The sequence below is a fragment of the Coffea eugenioides genome, chromosome 5, assembly GCF_003713205.1.
Source record: "Coffea eugenioides isolate CCC68of chromosome 5, Ceug_1.0, whole genome shotgun sequence".
In the NCBI taxonomy this organism is placed as follows: Eukaryota; Viridiplantae; Streptophyta; class Magnoliopsida; order Gentianales; family Rubiaceae; genus Coffea; species Coffea eugenioides.
The window spans coordinates 406,330-417,262 of NC_040039.1; positions in this window are offsets into that span (position 1 = coordinate 406,330).

Sequence of the window (10,933 nt, forward strand, 5' to 3'; positions counted from 1 at the left end):
ACATCCTTTTAGAATTTAATCTCAAACTTTCGTAGTGTTTGGCCATTAATTGCAATTCAAATAACTGCAGGATGGCTTTTTTCTCATATCATGAAGGCATTCCAGTGCAATTGCTTCAGTACTTTTGTGATTTGATGTTGATAGTTGAATGTGTCAAAGCATCATGGTATAGCATACCCATGATCTTATTGCAGATTCTTTTTGGACTCCTCCATTCTGGATCTTCTAGCTACTTGGTGGCCTGAGTTCAATTCGGATGTGTTTTCAAGAAGAAAAGAGATATATCTTCTATATGTAGTCCTTTGGAGATAATCCTGATTTCAACAACAAGAAGACGTGCCATCAGCATTCGATGTGATTTGGAGGAACGGTATAATGATCATCATACAAAAAGATTGGCATTATGGGACATGGAAGAGGTTTGGGATGCATGGCTATCATCGACTGGAAAATCCTCTGTTTGAACATGCTAGCGTTGGATGCTCAACAAGGTTCAACAAGTACGAAGACATTGTTTGTTGTTGCATCGACTTCGCCGTCCCCTTCCTGGGCTACATTCATTTTGAACTAATTTGATGTCTGATACATGTGCCTGGTTCTGTTCTAGGGGGCTTGTGTTTTGTAGAATGTGTACACATAAGTTTTAGTTTACAGTGATGAGCAGGACTATAGTCAGTTACACTTTGACATAATAATGGCGATAAAGCGATGTGATGTTAATCTTGTTCTTTCCGGCCTCCCTTAGACCTATATCATCTTGTATCTTGTTCAGCTTCAACATAACTGTTATTTTGTAACTACTGCTAATGTTGGTGTCAGAGCAGTTAATTTGGGCTAAATATCAAGTGTTGGCAGAAATGCATTTCCTACTTTAAGACAAGCATGTATGCATGTCCAAAAGGGAAGAGATTAGGCGGGTTTGTATGGTGCATTCACCCACCTCAATTAGACCTATGATAGCTATTTGTTGTAATAAACATGTTAAGACCATGCAATCCCATTGACAAAGATTCTGGTTAAACAAGGCATACCAAAACTACGGGCAAATTTATGTAGTAGACAACTGGACTTGCATTTTTTTGGGATAATATCAGAAACATTCCATCATGTTTCTAAATATCACCTAGCAATCCTAAGGTTTTAAAAATATCACTTTCCTCCCTTCCTTTTGTTATTTATGTAACAAAATTTTGAAAAGCCCTAAACTACACTTGCTCACTAAATAAACATACTCGTAAATCACTTTGTTTACTCCCAAAAAACCATCAATTAAAAAACAATTTCTAATAGTACTACCACGTCACACTGTTATAGTCCATAAAAATATAAATTTGAAAAACAAAAAAGATATTTGCAAAGAAAAACTGTAGCAGCAATTTAACTCTATGTGCTCCCAACTTCTTAGTCTGTGTCCAAACCTTTAAATTGTATTGATCATTATGAAAATCAACTCAAAATAAATAAAGAGATCATATCATATTTTATCACAATCAGAAAAAGTAAAAGATAAAGAAAATTTAATTTACTATAATTTACAAATAAAAAATTGCATAGTCATCCAGGAAAAATGAGTAAGAGAGAATATTGAAAAAGGAAAAAGTGAAGAAAGTGACTTTTATTTCTTTTTCTTAATTTTTTGAGTTCCATTTATTTGATATGCAAATTATGTATCAAGTGAGGGTTAACAAAGTCTTTTACAATTACTAGGAGAGGTAAGTAATATTTATAAAACTTTAGGGATGTCAAGTAATATTAGGAGAAACCTTAAGGGAGGTTTTTGATATTATCTTTTTTTTTTTTTGAGCGAGATTTGCTTGCTTGGAACTATCATGTGCGGCACGCATGGTTTGTGAACTGACTAAATTACACTCCACATGCTATTTATAATTAATAAAATAAGTCAAGATGACTTTGGATAACTACAGTTTTATAAAAACTTTTAAAGTAATAAAACGTAATGTACATAACAAGCACATTTCTTTAATACGATTTTCAATTGTAACAAAAGATACAAAACTAGAAGCCATAAGCTAATGTATATTATTACAAACTTCAAATATGATAATAACCGGTAGTTGCACCAAATTTTTTTTTTCTGGAGATATAGGGAAAAACTAGAATGTTTCAAAAGAATTTTTATTATGAGTAAGTAACTAAAAAAATTTGGTAATTAAGAACTTGTGGGAATAATTTGGTGAATTCATAAATCCATGTGTGCTGCACAAGACCGATGCATCTAGAAATTGGGCTGTGAAACACAATTGTATTTAATTTAAAAAATTATAGTAGCACAGGGAGTAAATTGGTTCAATTATACATTCAGAGCGTGATATGATGAAAAGGCATTTGTCAAGGGGCTTTTTTGAAATTAATCCTTAAAATAGTATGTATCTATGGTATTACAAAAGTGGTTGTTCATTTTTTCTGTTTTGGAAGTAGTCTATAACTATATCCTACTTTAGGATACCTCAAGGTCTTCGAATTCTCTATCCCCAAATTAGTCTCTGTCCCCTCTATCCCTTATTTGTACAACTGTTCTAACCTTTTGTTAATTCAAACTCAAATAAACCGATAATAATCGGTTTACAAGTTTACTCAAAATCAATTAAAACAGATAACTCAAAACTTTTTTTTATTTTCTTTTTAACAAAAAAGAGTCTTGTTGATCATACATGATCTATTGATTTGTTTTACCTGGATAAAGATGAAATTGAATCTTGCTACTTGATCCTTTGAGCGTTTTTGTTGCAAGATTAAAGATATAATGAGTGAATCAAAGTACTTGTTAGGGTTTAAGAAAAAGATGATTTGGGGTAAAAAATAAAGAAGAGTTTTAGTTGATTTCTATGTTTATGATCAACAAGACTCTTTTTTGTTAAAAAGAAAATAAAAAAGTTTTGGGTTATTTGTTTTAATTGATTTTGAGTGAACTTGTAAACCGATTATTATTGGTTTATTTGAGTTTGGGTTAAAAAAAGGTTAGAAACACGTGGCAGCTGTACAAATAAGGGACAGAGGGGACAACGACTACTTTGGAGACAGAGGATTCGAAGCCTACTTCAAGGTTGGTTAGCAAGAAAAAATTGAAGGTTCGTTAGTGATAGAGTTGATTTGTTCAAAGGAGTTTTCTAATAGGTGTCGGGCACACGTTAACACACCTACATTTCATTTAATTTATTATGTATATAAACACACTAACAATTATTATCTTTCCTTACATTTATATATTTTCCATAATTAATCCCCTTGCATTTATATATTTTTCTTAATTAATTTTGTATTTTTAAAAATTTAACACTTGAAATATATTTTAACGAGTGTTCATGGTTAGACAAACAAATGTTCAAATTATGGATATTTGAAGATAAAAGCCTTTTATTGGTGTTGACTGGGCAAGATCTATTAATGATTGTGTTATGCGGTGAAGTGACAAGCAAAGAGATATAGTTTACTGACGTATAAAGTAGAATATAAAGGTACGACTATGAAATTTGAGAGGAGAGCAACGTCTCTCAAGATTGAAATTAGATGTATGAAAACTAATTTAAATTTTAATTTGAAATCCAAATTTTACTCATGTATTATGCATCAACTCATGATAATCTATACAATATTAACGTATATAAGATTTACTAATTGTATATTTGGTCTAACAATTAAGTTTGGACCAAAAAAAAAAAGTGTAGTCATAACCACCAATATCTTTAATCAACATTTATCCGTCAGATATTCATGCCAGTTCTATTTTTAGTAGAAAGATTAAAGAACCAGGTTTACATATCTCTAAAGAATTCAAGGCAACCGAATACTGGATAGACAAAAGGATTGATGGACTGGCTACATAGAAGTAGTTGGATATGGCTTTATCGTCATGTTGTAGATTTTGCTCCATAAATTGATGAAGATTTTTGTAGATTTGTGTTCCTACGAGAGTCGATCACGGGACCTACTGATAACTACGAAACCAATCGAACTACCTGTGGGGCAATCATACAAGTCCAATCATTGATGAAGATTTTTGTAGATTTGTGTCCCTTTAGGATAATTTCTGTCGTTCGGATAGATGTTGAGAGAGATATGGCTTTGACATTTAATGCTTTGGTTATTGAAAGAGTGCTTTATCAAGTACACCTAACCAAACCACCAGTCTTTGAGCTGATGGTCACCACCAATGTATTAAAGTTTGGTAGCAAATCTTGCCTCCTATCAATTCGCAACATTAAAAAAGTGGTTCTATTTAAAAAATTCAGATGGGTATGTAGTGCACCCGTTTGATCCGGTGATGGTTCAGTCCCTTCCGAATTACCCTTTGAGCTCTTCAGATCCTTCCCCTCCCCCTAGTGTAAGAATCTATCGTATCAACAAAAAAAAAAAACAAAAAAAAATACACCTACCCAACATTGAAAGACAGAATACTCACGGATCATGTCCTACATGTCATTTTCACTAATAAGTGAGGGTGGGAAGTGTAAAACTATGAACGAACAATCTGTCTTCATTATGTATGAGTTTGAGATTAAAAGTTAAATATTCTATAGATGAGATACCATTTTGTATTACTTCAAAGAAGAGCTTAAAAAGATTTATGTGAAATGTGATGGTCATTTTCCTTCGTTCTTCCGTTATCATGTGCACCTACTCGACGTTCAAAGATCAAGAATAGTCAAAAATCACATCCTGTTTGATCCTGTTTGCCAGCGACGATGGGGAAGTGCAAAACTAGGAATCAACAACCAGCTTTATGTGCCTAGTTAGTAAAAACTCGTATAATATGTGTTTTTATCTATAATTATAAAAACTTTCATGTATTTTGTACATTTTAAAAAGTACTCATACTTTTCAAATAATCGTATGAAACATGTAATAAAATTTTCAAGTATTATACTTAATGTATTATACTTTTTTTTTTAAATAGGGATCCATCCCTTAATTTATTTATATCCGAAAAGAGTACAGCGAATTAGAGGGCGGCCAAACCTGACCTCTGTTAAAGTAAAAGGGATCAACAATAATACGCACATATGGAAAAATCTGCGAATCTAAACACATAACAGATGAATCGAACGAAATCATCCACATGATGGTGCCCCACATTTGTGGGATTATAAGTGAGCATGGGAATTTGATTTAACATCTTGACGTGTTTGCATTGTTTTACCTTTTTTTGAAAGCTGCTTCCTCGCTTTCTTTGAAATCACTTGGGTAAATTGCTCGTGAACTAGTTTTTGGTCTTGGTCATTGTCTTTATCGTGTTGTGAATCATCATCATCTTCTTCATTTTTGTCACCATTGCATGTTGTATTTGAATGAAGAAAAGGCTTTTGATATATGAGGGGGATCCTACCATGTAATTTCTCCCATTTAAGCTCTTCGAACACATCTTTAAATTGTGGCACATTTTTAAATCGTGGATTTTGAGGCATAGAGGATTTCGTGTCTGTTCTTGTACTTGTACTTGTACCCACAAGGGGTGTGTCTCCAACTGACACCATATCACGTGGGTCATGAACTTGGTCTACCTTCGCGAGCGCACCGTTTGCCACATCAGACATAATTCCATTACCTTGCTGTGAGGAGTCGCTAGCCTCCATCACCTTCTCTTCCGATGCAGCCTCTGTGAATGCGCCATTAGCTGGTTGAATGGAATGGTCATTCTCAGACTCCAGATCAGTGAATTCCCCATCCTCAAGTGGATTCGAAGTCAAAGTCTGCAGCCCAACATCTGTTCCATGCTCCAGCACCACAACCCGATCTATGACAATAACAGACTTTGCAGCTTTTCCTATCCGAGATACAACCCCACTCAAATTTTGATCCACAGCAGACCCTTGAGGCTCCCGTATAACCAACGGCTTATTCATTTGTAGGTTTGGTAAAACCAAAGATTGAGCATCATCTTTTCCTTACCCTTATGATTTTGCATAATATTCGATTGAAAATCATCAGGATTAATACTATCCAAAACAAACTGCAAATTATTCCCTAAAGTGGCAGCCTCCGGAATTGTCTGAGCATGAGCAGCAGACATTCCTTGTTCCTTGTTGACATCTGCGGCCGGTTTGCTCTGGACTGTCGTCACCTCCAACTCCTTCTCCTTCCATTCACTACTTTTGGAACATAGATTTGGCGCTGTTTCTATGTTTTAGAAGGGATTTCGTGAATTGGCGGATCAGATCGCAAGAAAGGATTTTTATGAAAGCACTGCTCCTTTGCATGGCCAAACCTACTGCAAAACCCACAGTAAGATGGCCACAGTTCTATCTCAACAGGCTGCCAGAACCTGAAGTGCTCATCACCTATCCAAATATGCCGCACAGGATTAGACGCAGCGTTAAGCTCCACCAAAACTATGGCTACGGAAGGACGGCGTATGTCACTAGTTGATGCATCAATCTTAAGAGGCCTTCCCAAAGTAGACGCAAGCTTGAATAATTGGGTTTGCTGAAAAAATGGAATTGGCAACTCTGGGAAACAAACCCAAATTGGAGTTATCGATAATTCCTGGTCTGCCTTGAACTCTAGCGACGACTTGGAAATTGACATTGGCGAGTTGCTAACATACCAGATTCTACGTGCAAAAAGACGGATATAGTCTTCCTCCAACACCGGACGGATCAGAACATGTTTCTAGTCAAGGAGCCCAACCTTACAGTCACCTCGTTAACCCAGCGAAAGAAAGAATTTCCTAATAACTTCCATGGGTGGTCTGCTGAACGAGAAGCGCCCCACCAAAGAGTTCTGAAACGGAACAGAAAGCTGCTCTATTTCCCTGCGAGAGATGCGCAAGGCTGGCTCTCCTCTAAAGGTTGAGACCTCTCCCAAGACTAAGGCATCAGTTTGTTTCGTATCATCTGCCAGTACTGATGCAAAGGACCTCAAAACTGAAGTCCCACTGTCCGGAAGCTTGTCAGACGGCCCACAGGCCGCCATCTCCGGCAAGTAGGGACGTAGAGCTGATGTCTATTTTGGCATAAACTTCGTTGAAACAATTGACAAACAATTGAGGTGCAAGGCTACACTAATGAATTCAAACACCAACGACTAAAGTTTGGCGAATCCCAATTTTCAGCAGCAGCAGATGCAAAGAAAATTAAAATTCCAGCAGCAGCAAACGTGAGGAATTGAGTTTCTAACCTTGGAAAGATTGATGTTCAATTATTCAGCAAGAATGAAAGCAGCTTTTCGAGTTTGGTGATGCACTTCCACCACCAAATTGACCACGAGCCCTACGATTTGGTTTTCTACATCCACGGTATGCTTAGCATGACATGTTGAATAGATGCAGCTCTGGAGTAGTGTTGGAAGGACTGTACGTTTTCTTCATTGGATCTGTCTAATGAGTGCCTAATAATGTATTATACTTTGATATTTGGCAAAATGTGTAAAAGTACTAGCATATCTTCTGAATTATATACAAAATAGCAACAATGTGGATCATAATTTTTATATGTTATACACTTAAACATAATAAGGTGATAAGATTTTAGTAACATATAATCTCTTATGGATAATGATAAGAGTTAAAATTGGTATTGATATACATAATCTTTGAAAATTATAGTTATTTTACCCTTATATTCAATTCTACAATCCTCAAATATATTCATAATATTCACGTAAGAATTTGTATACATAATTTTATCAAATTCGTTCTTGTACGCCAAATTTTTAGTTGTATTTAAAAAAAACTTATAGTATATGTACATACAATATGTTATATTATACTAGTGTCATGTTTTACTAACTATGTTTATATTTATAGATTTGTGAATTTGAGCTTAACTAATGATTTTATACATTGAGATTGACATTTTGCATTACTTTTAAGGTGAGAAATTAAAAAGATTTCGTCAATTGTATAGGAACATTTCCTTCATTCTTCCAAATGAATAATTTCAATGTTTAATTTTCAAATCCAATTTTGCTGGCCATATAAAGATGATGACGTTAAAATACTATATGAAAACAAAATAAAAAGGCAAAAACTTTTGTAGACCCAATCTACGCACCTCACCCATAGACCGAGTGACTTAAAATTTGCCACACCATCTCACCAATTCAAGTATTAAATGCACAACGAAAATGTGAAAAAAGTTTGGATGACTAGGTCTAGTAGACCAGATCTATCCAAGTTTTTACTAAATAAAAAAGTCACAATTAGTTTATATATGCGATGCAAATGGTCCCCCAAAAATCCAAAATCTCACCTTTCATCAGCTAACTTTGTACAATGATATGAGGCATCGACCCATGGATTTTGATTCTAATTAAATAGCTTTAATGAAATAGCTCACACAAACAAAATTTTATAGGGTTACTAAATGCCATTGTATTTGGGGTTGCAGGCAATTAGTGTTCTAGTTTTTTTTTTTTGCAATGTTACTCTATTTCCTTATTTTGCTAATTATTTCCTTCTTATTCCTAGCATAAAACAAACAATTTTGTACTAAATTAGCCCTAATGAGTCAATTGGATGACATCGAAGTTTGCGAATTTTTATGTTGCGTGCAGTCATGTTGTTTTTTAGAAACTTATTGTAGAAGATCAAGTGTCTTCCACTCATGTTATCCCTTTGGAAAGCCATTTTTTCTCAAAAAATTTTTATATTTTCTGTGAACATATTTTCCAATTACTTTTTTATTTCAATACATCAAATCGTTACAGTATATTTTTTTACAAAATTTTCAAAAAATGACAATCCAAACGAGCCCTTAATGAATAGAATTGTTCATGAACATGTTTGTGTTCTGCACATTTGAGTTTGGAAAAGGCTCGATCATATGATAAATGAATCAAATTCGAATACAAAATTAGACTCATTTAATAATCAAATCAAGCATGAACCTATTCACAAATTGTTCAAATAGATTCATGACCATATATATAATTATAAAGAATAAGTAAATACAAATGTAAGTACCTTATATATTATTAAATATAAGTATATACATCTTGTATATTCTCTCAAAAATATAATTATACATAAAATTAGCATTATTTGAAACAAAACAAATGCAATTACACTTATTTTAAATCATGTATTACTTATAAAATATAAAATAAAATTATTTTCAAACTCAAATTCGAGCTCGAACTCGAGTTCGAATTTGGCTTACTTGTTTAACGAGTCCAATTCGAATAGACCAGTTCGAATATTTATACACATTAACAAATCGAATCCGAACAACACTTATAGTTTATTTCATAAGCGATCAAACTTGAATCCTGTTCGTGTAATATATAGAAAAAATCTAACCATTAAATATTTGACTCAATACAACTTGTTAAAATCTCTATTCAGAGGGGTAGTTCTCAGCTACAAATTACTTAGAGAACGTCAAGTGGACTTTGCTAAATTGATACAGTTCACACTTGCAAGAGATTAATTTTTTTTTCCAGTGGAAGGGATTTTAAAAAGATTTTTTGTGCAATGCGAGGTACTATTTCCATCATTTTCCAAGGTGCATTTGATAGAACTGAAGTCTGAAATCTGAAATCTAAAATTTGAATATATTAAATTATTGAATTGTTAAATCCTAAATTTGATACATTTGAGTGCATATCACATTAAATGATAAGTGAATAACTTATCACTTATTTTTTAAAACAAGTTTTGCCTAAGAAATTTAGCATCACTTAATTAATTCAGATATTCAATTTGTCATTATCAAATGTGTCTGAGTATATTAAAATTTAAATTCATTAAATTTAAGTGCTAAATTGAGTTATCAAACAAGGCTTAAGCTTCCTACCAGTTGGAACATTACTTTCCGTGTACCCTTCGCAGTTGGATGATGTTTCTAGGAAAAAAGTTACTACCGCTAGTACTTGCCACGATGAATTGTATAATGACCTGGTCTACTGGCTTCTCTAGAGTCGTCAAACTCTATCATATTAGGAATGGCAATGAAGCCAGGGTGGAGGCCAGAGACCCCATCCCATCTTGTAAAACTTTCCCCCATCCCTGCCTCATCCCTCGCCACCCGCGCACACATCCTCCCCCCACCCCCCACCCTGGTCCCATTGATTGCAATAGATGTAAAGTTGATTAGATTTTCATAGGCCATAAAAGAGAAAATGGAAATGAGGAACATGAGAAAACTGCAAAAGTCCACTATTCTTTTGTAGTTAACTGATAAAATTTCACAAGCTAACCAAGTATGAAGTCAGAATTCAAACACAATAAAGCCAAGCCCTTCATGCAATCCAATGGGGAAACATAAACAAAATTATGGGTATTTACCTTTATTATTAACGATTTTGGCAGTTGTGTTGGCAGATTTCAGTGACGGCAATGGTTGATTCGAGATACACAAAAATCGTGTGTGTTAATTGTCCATAAGGGAGAGGGGGAAATTAAGGTGAGACTTCTACAGGTAGGTATGTGTGACAGTGTTCAGTGTTAGCCGAGAGAAAGGAAAGAGAAGGAAAACTAGGTTAACTTTATTTTTTTGGAGAAGTATGTTGACGTAAATCTCAGATTTTATGAACATCATTTTATTTTTACTACAGGAAAAGCACAGCTTATAGGTGCCCAAATTAAGTTATTTTTATTTAAACCAATGGAGGTTAATAGAAAATTTATTTTTTTGCTCCAAACCAAAAGAAAAATAAAAAGATTTTATGAATATTTTGTTTTTAAAACAAACCAAAAAGTTATTGGAGGTTAAAATAGTGGAAGTTCTTGAACTCTAATAGTTATTTTTAGTAAATTTTTACTTTTGTGAGAATAAAATTTTAAAAAAATAAAAGATGACAAAAAATTTTAGTTGGGCATTTTTTTTCAGTATATATATATATATATATATATATATATATATATCATGTTAGCAAGTTAGAGGGTGAAAGTCGGAACTAGTACTCATGGTTAGTTAGCACAAGATAAGATGTGCATATAATAGTTTAAAAACATGGTTAGTTAGTTCAAAATAAG